The following is a 17,620-nucleotide window of genomic DNA, read 5'->3' as shown; positions in this document are numbered from 1 at the left end:
CTGGAGGTAATATTCTTCCTCCAAGGATGACAGATGTCAAAACTGATCAGACTGCTAATGAGACTTGTTGAAGAGCTGCACTGAGCGAATGCTTTCCTCTACCTTCTTTACATTTGACGTCTGGCGAGGATAGGTGACACCAGTGGCCTGCATCTGATGCATATAAATACCAAAACATGAATCTGAGTGGGCCTCTAGCAGCAGGTTCTTTCCATGACTGTGATTCCTAGGTAGGGTCAATCTGGAGATCACAAAACTCCAAGCTGCACTCTTCTGTGTTATTCTTATATTCGAAGGAATATGCTATTTCAGGAAGAGCTATTTTGTCATACATTAACATTTCTGTATCTAGACCTAGATGAAATGTCAAAAAAACCAATAAGAGTCTACAAGTACGAAGGTATAAGTGAGCCTCCTACTGGGATGAAATTTAAAAAGGTAAGAATTTAGTCTGATGATGATTACTACTACCATTATTCTTCTTCTTATTGTTAATTATTGTTGTTGTTACACAACTCAACAAGATATTTTAGACTGTCAAATAGTTTCTTAAGGAAAAGAACAGAAGTTCTTAAGGAAAAGAACAGAAGTCCTGGAGCTGTGAACATTTGAAATTAGACAGGGCAAAACACCTTGGCAGCCACTGAAAGAACTATCCCAAGCTGCCAAGAAGCCAGTCTGCAGGACCTACATTAATAGGTCTTTTGCAGCTCTAAATCTTTCAAACAGGAGGTACAGAACCAGTTTGCTTATTCATTATAAAGTGTCACAGCAAGATAAATCCCAGACTTTTATTCATAAACTGATTAATAATCTAAGCTCATTTGACAGCTAGTCATGTTGTATATACCATAAGCACTTGAATCCAGAGATTTTCTTTTTATTGCATATGTGTACAGGGATTAACATAATGGGGCCTTGATTGGGCCTACAGGCCTTCCTGTTACAATAATAGGGTAGAAGTTAGGGGAAAAGTCTTATAAAACAGGAGGAAACATGCACATAGCCTGTATAAACAAACTCAAAGAACTGTTTACCATTAGGGCTGTGCAAAATTTCAATGGGTGTTTTGTTTTGAAGCTGTTTGGACACGTTTCAAGCTCAAAACAGCAAAAATCAAGGTGGAACAAAAGGCTTTGAAACAAGTTCGAAACGAAATGAGGGCACTTGAAATATTTCAAAAGTTTCGAAACATTTCAAGTTTTGAAGCTGGGGTTGCTGCAGCTAAGGAGAAACTAAGGCGAGGGAGGAGGAAGAGGGGGGAAGGACTGCTCTGATATTGCCATCTAGCCCCCTGTTCGATTCTCCAGCTCTCTGATTGCTTTCCCCAGCTCTTCCCAGGGGGGCGTGGGCCCCCAATCAGCATGTGGCGTTTCAGCAGACTGCCATTGAAACTACAGCAGCAGTCTGCTGAAACCCAGTGCACAGATCTGGGGGCCTGCACCCCCCAGAAAGAGCTGGGGAAAGCAATCAGAAAGCTGGGGGAATGTTCAGGTCCTTGAACGTTACCCCAGTTCCCGGGGGCACGTGCAAATCACTATCATTTTGCAAAGAATAAATTGTGCTTATTGGTCTCCAGCTGAATATAAAGTGCTCTCTCCAAATATAACCTGTCTTGACACTATCAGGGTTCATATGTCTATTGAAATTTTTAAGAGTTAAAACCATGTGCATGAGCAAATGCAAGACACAAAGTACTAGTAAAAATCAGCCTGTAACTTTCACACGTCTTTGATGGTCACTCTTACAGACCTGAAGATGATTTTCTGGTTAGTCAACTTTAAATCTCCCTATTGTATTTCAAGTACCTGTAAAAAGTAGCATCCATATGGACAACATAAACACGTGCTCTGAGTTACTAAACATGAAATAATGATTTCACATTCCCATAATTTTATTATTATTAGTGTGTTATCACATTAGTGCATAAAAGAATATAAAGCAGGAGAGCTGTGCCAGAGAGAAACAGCTCCATGGACCAAAAAGGCACAAGCTGGCACCAAACAGAACAACATAAGGCAATAAAATGCAGAAACTGGGTGGTGGGTGGTCATTATAATTGAAATTTGCCACAATACAACTGGATTTAAGGAAAATGAGGGAGCTTCCTGTACTTAACTGGAAGACACTGTGGCTAAGGGAAGATGACACAAAGTGGACGTGTCTACATGTGACACCAGCTGTGCAGTTGCAAGTGTACTGTCATTTAATACTTGCAGACACAAGCACTAAATGAGTACGCAGTAACCCAGGGTTACTGTGCATTACTGTCCCTGAACAGCTGTTTGGTAATGATAACTGCGCAGTAGCTTGTTACTACTGTGCACTAGCGTCACGTCACACTTCATGCCACGCACTGCTACTGCATGATAATAACAAGTTACGATGTAGCCTGCGTCTCGTGTAGATGTTCCTAGTCAGAAGGGAATAATGGACACAGAGTGCCTACAGGTGTTCAGGAGAACTGTTCTGACTCATGGTGTTTTACATAAAGTGCCATGAATTACTTTCCCCGACACAACAGATATTCGCCTGTTGGGTCAAGAACAAGTCTGAAGCCTACCTTCACTGACCCTGGCTAGCAGGCAAGGCCACCCCAGCAGCCTCCAAGGAAGCTGCCAAACTGCCCTTCCCCCACCCAGCTCTGGGGCTGTCAGCAGGGGAGGGAGGGGACAGCAGCCAACACAGAGCAAAGATGGGCCTGAAAACAAACAAAAATCAAAACAATTCTGAAATCTGAGGAACCTGGGATCTGGTTTTTACTGATCAAGACCAGAAAGTCAGAGCCATGCCAGCCTCGCTTTAGGAAGCGTGGCTCAATGCTTTTGGAGTTTTCAAACTCTGAAAGGAGGGCCTTTTTTTATTTCAGTGTTTTAAATGTACCTCAAATCTGAGCACTTCCAATGCTGTTTGACTCAAGTTTGACAGAAGCTAGATTTTTGTTTTTCTTTTCCACTTACATATGAAAGGGACAAAACACATCAGCCAGAAAGAAATTTAGACAAGTCTTGCCTTAAATAACAGGGAGCTTTTAAAAGCCCTTTCTCCCTAGAATCTGTTTTTAAAACAATCTACATATAAAACCACTTTACCCTGGAATGTTTCTCTCATTTATGTTGGGCATCTCATGTAGTCAAATGGCCTTCCTACTGTTGGTGTTGAGCTGGTGCATGATCAGTAACAAAAGTTAGATATTTATAAATCAGCAGAACTGCATGAACTTCATCCAAGAGTGCTGAAGGAGCTGGCCGAAGTCATTGCAGGATCTCTGGCAAAACTCTTCCAAAACTCGTGGTGCTCGGGGGAGGTCCCTGAAGACTGGGAGAGGCCCAATGTTGTGCCCATCTTCAAGAAGTGGGGGAGAGAGGACCTGGGCGACTATAGGCCAGTTAGCTTAACTTTTATTCTAGGGAAAATCCTGACAAAATTCATCAAGGAGTCAATGTGCAGTAGGCTTACAGAAGATTCTGAACGACAGCCAGCATGGCTTTGTCACAAGCAGGTCTTGTCTTACCAATCTCATCTCTGTCTACAACCAGGTAACTGGCTACCTAGTTAAGAGGGAAGAAGTCGACATTGTATACCTAGACTTCCAAAAGGCCTTTGATCTGGTATCCCATTATGTTCTCACAGGAAAATTGGAGGATTACAGCTCAGCTGTTAGATGGGTAGGAAGCTGGCTGTGGGGTAGGACCCAGAGAGTTCTTATGAATGGATCCGTGTCATCCTGGTGAGAAGTGGCCAGCGGTGTCTCTCCGGGATCTATGCTAGGTCCAGTGCTTCAACATCTTTATCCATGATTTGGATGTGGAGGTAAAGAGCTCATGTGCCAAGTTCACGGACAACACCAAGTTATGGGGGAGCATGGACGTGCTTGAAGATAGGCTGCAGATACAAACAGACCTGGACAAGCTGGCAAGTAGGGTGAATTGGAACCAGGTAAAGTTCAACATTGAGAAGCGTAAAGTGCTCCATCTAGGGATGAGCAATCCCCAACATACTTACAGGCTTGATGGTGCAAAACTGACTAGCACCGTAACTGAAAGGGGCCTGGGGGTAATAATAGACCACAGTATGAATATGAGCTGTCAGTGCAATGACGTAGCCAGCAGGGCAGACAATACTTTGGCATGCATCAACCAATGCATCTCAAGCAAAACCAAGGAAGTGATTCTTCCATTTTACTCAGCACTGGTGAGACCGCAGCTGGAGTACTGCATCCAGTTCTGCGCACTGCACTTCAACAAGGATGTGGAAAAGCTTGAGAGAGTCCAGAGAAGAGCCACTCGTATGATCAGAGACTTGCAAGGCAAGCCATACAAGGAAAAGCTGAGGAATTTAGGTCTCTTCAGTCTAAGAAAGAGAATGCTGAGAGGGGACTGAGTAGCAGCTTACCGCTACATCAGGAGAATACATCAAGGGCTCGGGGCACAACTGCTCACCAAGGCACTGTTGGGAAAAACCAGGAGTAATGGGCACAAACTCCTGGAAGACTGTTTCAGGCTTAACACTAGGAAAAACTTCTTCACAGTTAGTGTCCAGACTGTAGAATAAACTCCCTCTAGAGGTGGTGCGATCACTTACCCTGAAAATCTTCAAGAAGAGACTGGATGGTTACCTTGCTGGGGTCACCAGACCCCAGTTGTCTCTCCTGCCTAGTGCAGGGGGGCAGGACCCGAAGTTTTTGCAAGTTCCCTTCCAGACCTTACAATCTATGAATGTATGCACATGCCATGAGTTTTGCCCTTTCATGCACTGCAACTTTGTGTTTGTTTGCACAAGCAGGATTTCCTGACGCTTTAAAAGTCTTTCTTGTGTATTAAATTAAAACTCCTCAGACATAGTTTAGTTTGGCTCACTGGGAATTAAAGAGTCACATCCATGGATTCATTGCGTGCGAACACAAAGGCACTCAAATACATGTAATGTGCTTCTTTGTCCACCAGATGGCACTGCAAGGTTTTTGTGGTTCACTCCTTCTAATCGCTTTCATTTTTTAATTGCTTCCGTTATTTTTTTTCTCCTGTGCTTTGCCAGCTCCCTACTTCCACAGCTGAGTGGCAGGGCACTGGTATGGGATGGGTGGGGGGCCCCAGGCCAGGGGGGCAGTAATGGACCATCCCATTCTCCTGTACTGCCAGCCAGGAACCCAGTTGAATTCATTCAAAAACATAGTGCATCTACACACAGATCCAACGCTCCAAAATAAACAAGTTTAGATTTTATAAACCTATTTAATTTAATGAGGATTAAAACCCATAGTGTGTACAGGTGCCCAACTATTAAAGTAAGCTGAATTTTAAAACTGACTAAAAAAAAAAAGCTTCCTGGGATTTAGTGGGAGCATCTACACATGCATTTTAATGCACAGTAGGCTTTTTTACTGTGTTTTAAAGTGGCATGTAAAATAGGTTACTGTGTATTGTTAGAGCATGCACTTGCACTACTGCATATTAGGGTAGTCTAATGTGCATTAATTTACACATTGGAGGTTCCAAATTTAATGCACAGTAGAAAAAACGCATTAATGCACATGTAGATACACCTGTTTTTTAATACAAGAAATCATACAAGAAGCCAGTGGTGTAACTGCGGGATGAGGGGCTGGAGGCAAAAGGGGTAACTGCCTCAGGTGCCAACTTGAAAGGAGGTAGAAAAAGCAGCTGCTGAAACATATTCATAATTGTGAACTAGAAGTCGAAGTCATTGCTTCCACTTTGCACCAGGTGCCTGGCCATGTGCCTACACTGCTGGGAACACAGGCAAAATTCTACAATTAAATGGAAAATTCACTTCTTCCATTATTGACAGCCTAAAAAGCTAGCCTTTTCCTGCTCCTTACAGCCTCACTCACACACGCTATTTCCATAAGGTGGAAATAGGGCAGCCAACCTAGACCAAATACTACTTCTGAGAACAAAATATGTCTTTCTAGTACAGAATGCATTGTGTAAACATTTATGTAATGAATGGTTACTGCAGCACATAAGCAGAACCAGGAACTCCAAAACATAAGTCTTATTTTTATTACTACTTTATTATTTGCCATGCCAAGCTTGGGCACTTTATATTATGAAGGCTACTATCAGACATTACTTTATCAGTGTTCCACATAACTGCTTAACTGAGGCACTCCAATAAGAATGGCTAAAATGTGTGTTATGCCTTAAAACGGCAAACTACCTTTACAATTCTGAAACCAGCCATTTCATTTAACAAAGCTTTCTCCACTCTTTCAAAACACTTTCCATGGGATTAATGGCTGCAGAACATGCAGTCCAGGCTGAAATAAAGTTGAAACTGCTCGTCTTAAATGTAATTCAGGACAGCTACTAAAGCTGACATGATATCTGCAGGACCCTACATTGTACAATGTGGTACAAAATACGACCATCCATCTTTTGACAGGAGGTTTAAGTATCACACTGGGGACTTGATTCAGCAAGCACTACTGAACCCTCTATAAGTGAGAAAAGTCAGGTATTCAAGCAACTCAATGAATGACTTGCCAAAAACACCACACATTCTGGGCTTTTTTATATTTGCTTTTACATACCCAGACTTCTGATAATATACATACATATCCAGCCCATTCTTTCTTAGGAAGGTGCCAGACAGGGAAAGCAACCCAGAAACAGAAGAGGCCATTTTTAGCACTTTGCTACAGTCAGCAAGACTATATTATTTAATGTCATTTTCATTTAATAGATCAGAATAGTTTGGCTAGTACCTTAGAAAAACTGGTGGTCATAAGCTCACTTAAACCTCCTTTTAAACCATGTTTTATAGGGAAAATGTCACCAATGGGAACTCACTTGACCTATTTTACTTGATCAAAGTGGGGGCCGCATTTGGAAGTATGGGCAATTGTTCAATATCTTTCAAAAGACTGAATGCCTTCACTGTAGTTTCACCAAATTCCTAGGACTGATAGGCCATCTACTAAGCCTTTGGGCTAGGAACATAAGTTATACATAAACCAGTTTAAGTGATCAGAAACTGGTTTAAGATAAACCTGGCTGAATGTAGTATCAGACATAACTGATTTAGGTCAAACTGGTTTATTGAACTTCTGTCTCAGACCCCTTCCTGGTTCAAGTTAAATCTGAGTTCCCCCAGCATCCCAATATTTTGCAGCCCTGGGTTGTGCTATGCTGTCTGCTCCAGAGAGCAGGGCTGCCGCACACCTCTGCTCCCTGGATGAAGTAGTGAGGACTGGCTCACAGGCTGGCTCACTGTGCCCCCTCCCCCCGCCCACCAGCCAAACCCTGCTGGGGTCTGGGGTCAGGGAGGGGAGTTAAACTTCCCTTCCGCCGAGTACAGAGCTGCCCTGCCCTGCTTAAGTAGTGCTGGCTGTGACTATAGACTACAAATCCCAAAGGGACCTGGAAAAAGGAAGACGAAGTGATGAGCAAGCCTGTAGAGTCCTGCTGCTGTGATTCTGGACTGCAAATCCCAGAGACCTTGGAGGCACCAGGAAGAGGAAGTAAACCCACAGCCCATGTTGGCTACATGTCACAGGGCCATGCTCTAGCACCCTCCCTCCTGCACCCCCAAGCTTCTGGCCTGAGCCACTGCAGGCACCTGGCTGCATTCCCTGGATCAAAAGTGAACATCTGTTCATTTGCTTATTGGTTCAATCTTTGCAGCTTAGATTAACCTGCAAAGACTGAATCAATTCAGCCTCGGGCTTTGTGACTATATGTACTTAGCCCTAACGAGTGAACTTTTTCACTCAACAGAAATGGCAGAGTTGCCATTCTGCTTAAGAGCTAGGGCTGGAGCATGGTGTCTTACTGTAATCTGAGAGTAAAAATGTATTCTGATGGCTCTAGTCTCAATACGTTTGCTTCAAGCAGAACTGCAGAGCTCTCAATCCACACCACACACACTGAACTGTTCAGCCTAACAGATTTTTCTCTGTCTTTTCTTTTTTTGAGAGACGACTATCTTCTTATGATTGCCTTATATTTGTCTTTATTTGGCTGCATGATTTCCCAAGTGTCTTGGCTAGGAAATGGTGAGAGGTGGAGGAGGGTAGGGGGAGGTGGGAAGGAGACAGTACTATATAAATAAAATACATCACTATCATTGTACTCCTCCAATTCTATCTACTATTCAGACAGACAAAGTTTATTTAGAAATAGGAAAGCTTAAGGCTGACTGAGTCCAAAAGATAATGGTATGAGGATCAAAAGAAAAACCTGATCTAATGAAGACCACCTGCTTTGGTACACTGAAGAAAAGGCTGCACTGGTATGAAGTTAGACGTGGTAGCACATTCGCTCTTTGTGCACCTTCAGTTTGACAGGTCTGAGTGGTTAACAGCAACAGGATCAGAGCTTGCATCTCCTAGATCTCTATATGGTTGTCTCATTGTCCCTGGGGGTTAAACTAGAGGTACTCTAAAAGCTTACAGGAAAAAGGGTGAGAGGGGGCACGTTGAAAATGAATCTAACAGACATTTTTTTAACTCAGGAATCAGAGTGCTGGTAGTCTCAGTACCATAACATGAATTAAATTAGGAAGAGTTGCTGCTTGGCTTTAGGCCCACAGGAGGTGATTTTACTTTTAACAAAGCAACCCCAAATGTTTGATCTTAGAGCAAAACAAAGATTAACTCCTCCCCCCCCCACAAACAAACAAACAAAAAATCCCAAACCCACACAAAAGCCACTGTGTGGAGTCCTGCAACATACTCTTAGGGCTGTATGTGCACCTCTCAGATGCTCCTCCTTGTGTGTCAAACTCATTCCTGCCTCACACATTTTGTATCACCTTGTGTTTGTTTTTGTGAATTATTTACATCAGAAATGCTGAATCAAGACATTGAGGAAACCTGCTATATTTGTCAAAGAGAACAACCACACAGATCAAAGCTTAAAGCACAATTTGCCCCTGGCCTCCATTTCTGAAGTTTTCATCTTGTAAGGCTCATACATCAGTTCTGTCCACAGATTTCCATGATTTAATGAAGCCTCTGCAGTCCTTGTTTTGCTCAATCTCATTTTCAACCGCCTTTTCAGTTCCTGTGGCAGAGAGCACTAGTGAGAGCTGCCTTGAATCTACAATCTAGTAAAACAAAGAGAACTCCAAGTCAGCCCAATTTGAAGTGAAGGTTAGCCATCTAAGAAGCTAATGGATAGCTGATAAGATCCGCTTCCATCCTTATGCACAAATAAAATTAAGTGGGTCTTTTTTATTGCAATTGATTGCAGTAAACTTGATTTAGGTTGTTCTGTTATTTAAAGAGTGGCTGAGAAAATCCATTGCAGCTAAATGAAAGACTATGTCTCCTTGGGTTACACGACACTGTCTCTACTTCTGACATGTCAACAGGGAAAGGAGCCAAGAGCAATCCCAGTAACGTGCTGCTTTATCTTCTCCCCCTTGACCTCCATGCCATCAGATGCCTCTGAAACATTTATCAGTGTCTATAACTAGGAACACCAGTGCTGATTAACAACTAGGAGCATAAAACTCATTCAGAAAAAAACACAGAGCAGCAACATCATCAATTTCTCAGAGACCACTGAACATCTTTACCAATACATACAGGACAAAACCAGTGCACTTTGCAGGCTGGGACTGAGCTTGTAACAGATGTGAATGAGCATGTTATTCTCAACAGAATAGTATTTTTAGTAGAAGGGCTCATTGGTCCACATTCATTTTTAACTAGCACACCAGTGACATCCACCTCTCTTCTTGGATGCATGCCCAGCATACAAAAGTGGAAAATTCCCTTATGAAAGAGAGCTTAACTGATACTCCCTTCATGCTATCACCACCCAAACTATCAGCATTTACCAACGCGTTGCTAAGTACCACTGGCGTCATTGTGGGTCCAGGGAAACAGATTGCTAATGGTACCGTACAGAGGCCGCAGCCCTGCCAAGCTGTGAAGAAAAAAAGATGCTGAACGGTGACAAAACTGGTCCCTGAGCAGTGGGGACTCCCAAACTTAGTTCAGCTAAGCACCATGCCCAAAAGGCATCCAACGGAATAGCTCTAATGCAGTGCTGTTGTCTGCAAAGAGAAGGACTCAGCTCATGGTGGTCCATATTAGTGTATGGGGCAACTTGCTTGAATTAAGGGAAACTGATCTCTCAAACCTAAAATCTCTGCAAAGTGCATCCCTGCATCCAAAACAAGAGTAACCAGAATGCACTGTTGCGTTTCAGGAGCCACATTATTCACAGATAATGATACGACCCACCAAAGCATTATAAACAATAAAAAAAAAAAAAAAGAACTTGCCTTATCTACTTTGCTTGCTTGATCCAATGCACTATTTGGCCTGACAGGCAAATCATCCAATCAGACTGACCATGAGAAGTTGGAATGGGAGTTACAACAATAGCCAAAAAATATTCTGATTGCTCAAGCAAAAACTATCTTCAATCTGAATTAGAGTATCTTAAACTTACAACCATGCTTGGAGGACAATGAAGACAGAAACAAGAGCTTCCTGTAGGAAGAGAAGAGAACAGACCTTGTGCCCAGCTTTCTCTGCTCCGCAGGATAAGTTTTACAATGCTGACAACCAGTAGCAACATGTAGTGGCCCCAGACATCAGGTCTACCTATCAAAGACTTGGATTTTAGCCCTGGAGAAATTACAACTTCCCAGTTCTTTGGAAGCTATATAGGCTGAGAAGAAAGCAAGAAAAAGCAATGAATAACTTAACTAGAAATTACTTTAATACATGGATTGTATACTGTAACCCATGAATACAGAGGGAAAATATCCCATAATTTACAAGAACAATGTCATACCCATGGATCACGAGGTTCTGGCAACCACAGCTGCTTCAATGACAGAACCTTGTGCTGGGACGGTAGAAGCTGGCAGCACTGCATGGAAAGTATTAGGAAGCCAGCAGAAAAGCAGCTGAGATGGGGAAGAAGGCACCCGTAACATCACTGAAAGGGGGCATCACTGAGGCAGCAGCCCCAGATACTGCCTCTGGCAGGAGCAAAAATAGCCACTAACACAACTAGTGGCTGAGTGTGCTGCTTCCTGAGTAATTGCTGCCCAGGACCTGGAGGTCCCGTTATGCCTCCAAGCACAGCCACACAGTTTGAAAGAATCATAAAAAGGCAGTGAAGATCCTGGGAGATGGAGACTACAGAACATGAGCAGAAGGGTGTAGAGAGACTGTGCAGACATGAATGCAGGTGTCCAGTTCTGCTGAGTCAAATAAATGCTTGCGGTTTAGGACATTATCATGATGACTCCCTTGATGGAAACAAGGAGCCATCAATTCACAATGGCCTATCTTAGCTTTCTATACACACAGTAGCTGTGCTGGGAATTTTTTTCCAGCTTTCACTTTAAGCCAATATTTACCAGCTACAGTTCTTCCAGATGCAAAGTCTGGACTTACTGTTAAATGATTTCTATAGCACAAAAGGCAACCAAAAGCTTTCAACTTCTCCCAACCCATCGGTCTTGAGCTGTTCTCACATGTCCATCAGAAGCACCAGAGGCAAAATAAACACGAGGAAACAGAGCTTTCAGAATAAACATTTATTTGGTGAGAAATACTTCTGATTTTTGGCAGAGAAATGTCAGAAACCTGAAGCCCTATCTATAGCATGCCTATAGAATGCTATTGCTATTTAAAGGAAGCTGCAGCTGTCTGTAGCTCTTAAGCAAGAATAATGCCTGGGAATAAATTACTGCCGTTTCAAAGAGACATTTTTCAAACGACAGCAATTCTTGTTCTCTCTCCCCCCCCCCCAAACACATCATCCCTATAAATATGAAGTGGCCACATCCAGGGTAGTTATTTGAGAGCGTGGAAACATGCAGTCCCTGTCTCTTTGTTGGGAGCAGGGGATTTTTGTCTTGTACCCTGAAGTGGTTAGCACACAGATGCAAAAAGAGTTCAGTAACAAACACCTCTGACACTTGAAAGCGTGTGTCCAAACTTCTCCCCAAGGGCTGCAGTTTGCCATTGTGTGAACATATAACTGCAGCGTTTCCAACAATACTGCAATCCAACCTAAGGATCAAACCCCAGGGAAGACCTGATGCACTGAGAACAGAACTTAAAAAAAGGTCATTAGCCTGAGTTTTTCATGATCTGTTTCTACTTAAGGCTTAAACCTTCTCTTTGGGGGGCTGTAGCAGCTGCCACCAGTACACACCAGTGGAAGCCTGGGCATGCAAAGAAGGTGGTGCTTGCTCTAGGGAAAGGGTGTGCCTGGACTTCAGTGAACCTTGCCAGCTAATTCAGGAAGCAGCACTGACATCAGCTCCAGGAGGAGTTGCTCATTGACCACCCCTGCCAAAGGTGAAGGTGCCAGAAAAAACAGCTTGCAGCAAGGAGGGGCGGGGAGGAGGAGTATGAATGAAATAGGACCAGGATACAGGGAACAGTAAAAAGGAAGGAGCAGGGAAGGGAAAGTTTATGCTTCCAAAAGGAAACAGAACTGGTGCAAAACTTGGTAGTGCTAATCTTAAGATCCTTGCTCAGACTGCACTCCCACAAGGCAAACACCAAAGCTGAGCATTAAAAAGCCTGTCACAGCAAGGAACAAGGATGTTTACTAGCCTGCCATCTGCAGTTTGCTCTAAATAACTGCGACAGAGAGACCAGCTGAGGATATTTTACTTATTGACACACAGATGATTTTGGTATTTGTTTTCCAGTTCTCACAAACAGTGCCAAGGAGATCTGGCACCAGGGCAACAAATATAAAGAAATACCTTCAGCAAGGGACATGATGAGTTTATTGTTTGCTCTTGCGAGAGCATGCATGTTTCAAACCCTGTGTACAGCATTCTGAAAAGCAAAAGGGCACATTTGCAAGGCTTAGGCAAACCACATTAATTCAGCATATCTAAACCCTACTGGGAAACCATCAGCCCAGAATCTTATGCTGAAAAACACAAGCTACCACAGAAGGAGCAAACCCCCTACCTTTCTTTGTATTTATCCCTCAGAGAGAAACAACATTCCTTTTTAAGGGATCTTCATGACCGCTCCCTTTTTGTCTGTAAAAGCAGGACACAGACTTAATTTGTATAAGCAAACTGCTCTACTAGCCCAGAATTTTGTTTCATTCAAATCAAGGGAAAGGAGGGAAAGAAAAGGAGGGAGAAAAATGATACTGTTTATTAAACAAACAGTTTCTAGGTGGATACATTGTCCTGGTTTTAATTCACATGTATTTTTTTCTCTAAAATGGGACTGGTGCTGAAATGATGGATTGTAAGAAAAAGAACTACTACTGTTCATCATGAGAATGCCTAGTTGGTCGCAACACACCTTGCCATAAGCATAACCCTGTTCTGGTAGCATGCATACTAGGACAAGTGGTTAGAAGTCCTGAGGTTGAGAGTTCAAGGCTGTAGCAAAAAAATTACCTTTTTCTGCAAGCTTTCAAGCTTAGTTGGTCTAATAAAAGGTATCATCTCTCAACCAAGCATTCTAGAGTTCTGCTTTTTTGTCTCAGACCAACACGGCTACCAAATACATCCCTGAGGCTATAACAGAAGCACTCATGGTGCAGGCCCACTGGATTTGAATGAATCTGTGAATTCTGCTAAATACCTGTCACAAGGACACAAGAAAGAAAGGACCATGAGCACACATCTTTGTAACTGATGTAAAAAGGGAAAAACGATGCTCTAAAAACACCGAGGTGATGATCAGATTTCCTAAACAAGTGCCAGTCCCTGTTGCATGTGTTCTGGTCTCTGTTAGGAAAGGCAAGGGCACTTGGTTCCTTGCCTCCAGTTCTTACAGTACTGTCTGCTAAGATGAAACAGTGTGACAGGATACCCGCCCCCCCAGGTGACTTTTAAAGTACTCTCCATCCACTACTGATAATCTCCAAAAAGCTGCCGTTCCCAGATGCCTTGGCAAGACTCTTTCAAACCACAGGCCTTACCACAGCTACTCAGGTCTTTATCACCTGACCAGGTGACCCATGAAATGTATCCGAAAGGAGACTGCCTTTGGCTTCATTCAGAAGCTTAAGTTGGTACAGACTGTAATCAGACAGGGACTATACTGCACAGCTGCTACAACCTCTATCCTGATTTGTGATCAGAGGCATAACTAGGAAGTTTGCACCCTGGGCAGGGGCAGCAGCAACGGCTGCTATTGTTACATCTCCTCTAAGTTGGTGCTCTTCCCTTATTTGCCACCTTGCATTTTACCACTGTTTGTGATCATCTCCTCAGGAGAGTTCACAGGGCTAGTCTGGATCGGGAAATCCACACAGTCCTCTGGAGAATACTCCCTTTTCCATGAAATACCCCTATCATGATATTCAGTAGAGATGCCTAAGAAAAACCTACTGCTATCTTTTCCCCATAATAGGGGTCCATGTCCTAAGCGGGAAAGCTGTTTTTTTCTGCCCAGAATAAAAGCTTTGATTCCTGCTCCAAAACCAACTGCCCAGCAACAGCAGTGGCATTTATTTTTAGACAGCTGAGGGAGTCAATTGACTTAATGGCTCATTTGTTCTTCACTCCACTGGTGTCAATGATCACAAATCCTTTTTAATGTTCTGAATGTTTCACTAGTTAGCTAACCTTTCTTCCAGCAGTTTTGCCATCTGGTAGCTACTCCTAGTCTTTCTTCTCTTATTTCACAACCTTGCATGCATTTTAGTCTGTTCCTGCTCCTGCTATAATTCTGGAAAAAAAAAATTTTTCCTTTATTCTGATTTCCAAAAACAAGGTGTGCATCTGATTTCAGCGTCTTGCATGCAACTAAACATGGCATTTTTCTTTCTGACTGCCATGCTGTGCCCTAGACTCTTCATTCGCAAGTGAATCCTTAGAGCTGCAAAGGAACCTTCCAAGTGTGAAAATGGTACCTAATACAGTCACATCTATCTGAACATACAGAAAGCTTAAAGCAATAGGTCATACAGGTTGCTTTTCTTTATTAATTAGCATTATTAGGCTTCTTAGTTAAAGATATCAACACTGTGAGCTAATGTATTGTTCTGATTATAAATCTACCATTTCTTTCCTCCAAAAGAACAATAAAAAAAAGCACACTCAGTGTATGGATAGGGTTGTCCTATAATTGGGCCCCCAACAGACTCAGACTTGATTTTTGTACTGGCAAGTCTTTTTTGTATTTTGTAAATCCAATGAAAATACCAAGTCAGAATTTTTATAGTGCGGTTTTCATTTTAGTGTTTTCCAGTACGTTTAACACTTTGGGGTTCTTTCCTTGGTTATCTGATCCTCCTGAGAGATTTTAAGGGCAATAAAAGTTCCAAGCCTTCATCTACAGTTGTCAACTTCAATTCAGGAGGAAAAGATTTTCCTACAATTAAACCTGAAAAATTGAGGTCAACTTATAATCAGAACAATAAAGTATATTACTGATGCGAGAAATATATAAGCCAAGAGAGGGACAACTAAGCTCTGAGCATCTTCAAAATCTAATCTAACATCTACTTGTCTGTGGCCCTTGGGAGAGGGCTCCCACTCATTTCCTCTCTCAGTCTGACTCATGAAGCCAACAACCCAGAAAGAAGCAGCTGAGAAAAGGGAAATATATGAGCCCCAGGGAGGTGGAGGGCAAGCCCCACTGAACCAGAGGCTATAACCAGACCTCACTGTCTCATGTCAGGTTCAGAACTGCAAAGTTGGCAACAGCTAAATTATTTTGGGAGGATTATGGAGATTTTTCTTAATGGTTGTAAAACCCTGAAGCAAAATGAAGGACTGTCTGGAGAATTATTCAAGAACGTCTGCTAAGCCTCACCATGCGTCTCTCCTTTGTGGCATGAAACACTGCTCACTGACTCCAGTCCTCAGCTTTGCTTTAGAGTAGGCTGAAAATATCATTTTATGGGTACCTGGATGTAAAGGGCAAACATCCAATGGGAAATAAAGTAATTGTGCTCATTTTCCTTTATAAATTAAAAATCAAATCACTTTTCTAGTTATGTTCTTCAGCTCCACACATGCACATTTCTAACTACATCCAGCAGCCTTGATTTAAGACTGTAAACTGGACTACATCAAGAAGACAGAATGACTTCAGTATCATTATAATGTGCTACAATTATGAAGCTCAAGCATTTCCAAACCTCCTAAGAAAAACTGGACAGTCAGGAGTGAAAATAGAAGTGTGTTATGGCAGAAACCACTGGATTTGGGGTTCCATAGTAATAATTTTTGTTATTTAAACAGACACAATTTAGAGGATGTTCAAGAGGTCTTAATAAAATGAAATCTGTTTGACCACTCTGGAAGAAACTGTAGCTATCTTATTAATGTGGGTAGATGGACTCCAGAATTTTCTGAACACCAGAATTCTGAACATTTGCTCCTAGACAAGAACATGAGTTACACTCAGACCTGGCAGAGGAACATAAGAAACACAAGCCTATTGGTAGAAATATATTGCTGCATAGACTGCCCTTCACAGCCCAGGAAGCAGTTAACACAGAAAGAGAGATGCTGAACATAAAAACGTTTGTGCTGAGGAAGGGAATATTCCTTTCCTCATGGGAATATATTCATTTATTAAAGATGGCAGGACTGATACTTTAGCTGCCTTGTTACATACACAAACGTAAGCTCTCATTCACATGAATGGGCATTTGTGAGATAAGGAGAGGAAAGAATTTATACAAGAGCCACTTTTTAAAACAACATCCTTATCAAAATAACATACATACACTACTTTTGATACAAAGGATACAAAAAAGTGCCCGAAGTTGCTTTCTTCTCACTTGAAAATGAACAAAGTATTTAAATCAAATTGTGTGTCTGAGTGTGTGTACTCCTGTATCTTATACCCTGCACGAAGACCCTTCCCCCACATCATTTTTTTTTTTAAACCACACAGTCATAAGCCCCTCATAAGCAGAATTTATACATTTACCTGAGAAGCTGAGAGCAGTGTATAATTAACTGTGTTAAGCCAAATGGCATCACTCTAATGAAAAAGAAACCCAACAACATTTTTCAGGTCTCTTCCCTCTATGCCAGAAGCAGAATTTTAAAAACTGAATTAAAAACAATCTTGTCTAGAAGCAGAAACTGTAGTTGCTTCAACAGGAATTAAGGTGTCCAAAACTTCATAATAGCCAAGACCCCATTAAACACTGCAATGCAGAAATCCATACCAAAAACAGTATTGCAAAGGATAGTACTTCAGTTAATAACTCACAACATTCACTATGCTCTTCAACAGGAAGTCCCAGATTATCCTTTACCATGAAGATTTTTCAGAAGCTGTGAGGTCACTTGTAGGTTGACAGTGCCTCTTCTCTTTCAAATAAAGTAGGAAATACCTTCAAAGAAAAGAAATGAAACTAAGCAAAACAGAAGAGGAACAAAGACAAAAATATCCATACAACTGTTTTACAAATGACCAATTGATTTCTATAGCTTACTAGACCCAATGCATTTTGGCAATGGAGATTCTGGTATGGGAAGCACATCAAACACTGAACATTAATAGCTACTCTGGCTCTGAGCCTCTTATTATCAACAAGTAAAGCCTTGAGATCAGTGATTTCACAAATGGTCTGATGTTGAAGCTAATTTATAATCAAAACGGTTCTTGAATTTTGTTTTTATTTTATTACTATGATAAGACTAGATACACTATTCTGGCTTGTTGTTT

The 17,620-nt window shown here is 42.0% G+C and overlaps 1 protein-coding gene across 3 annotated transcripts in view; it reads right to left on the bottom strand.

Annotated features, from left to right (window-relative positions):
* Positions 1 to 17,620, bottom strand: part of ATXN1 (ataxin 1) — a 274,246-nt gene that overhangs the window by 92,785 nt on the left and 163,841 nt on the right. For all 3 annotated transcript variants that reach the window (XM_090039240.1, XM_090039241.1, XM_090039243.1), the window contains one exon: positions 17,162 to 17,285. The gene's annotated coding sequence lies outside the window, so the exon portion shown is untranslated. The remainder of the gene's footprint in view (positions 1 to 17,161; positions 17,286 to 17,620) is intronic.

Source organism: Crocodylus siamensis, chromosome 3, assembly GCF_052110815.1.
Source record: "Crocodylus siamensis isolate JL-2025a chromosome 3, ASM5211081v1, whole genome shotgun sequence".
NCBI classification, from domain to species: domain Eukaryota; kingdom Metazoa; phylum Chordata; order Crocodylia; family Crocodylidae; genus Crocodylus; species Crocodylus siamensis.
The sequence above is the reverse complement of the archived record's forward strand: the minus strand, read 5'-3'. Positions and strand labels throughout refer to the sequence as shown.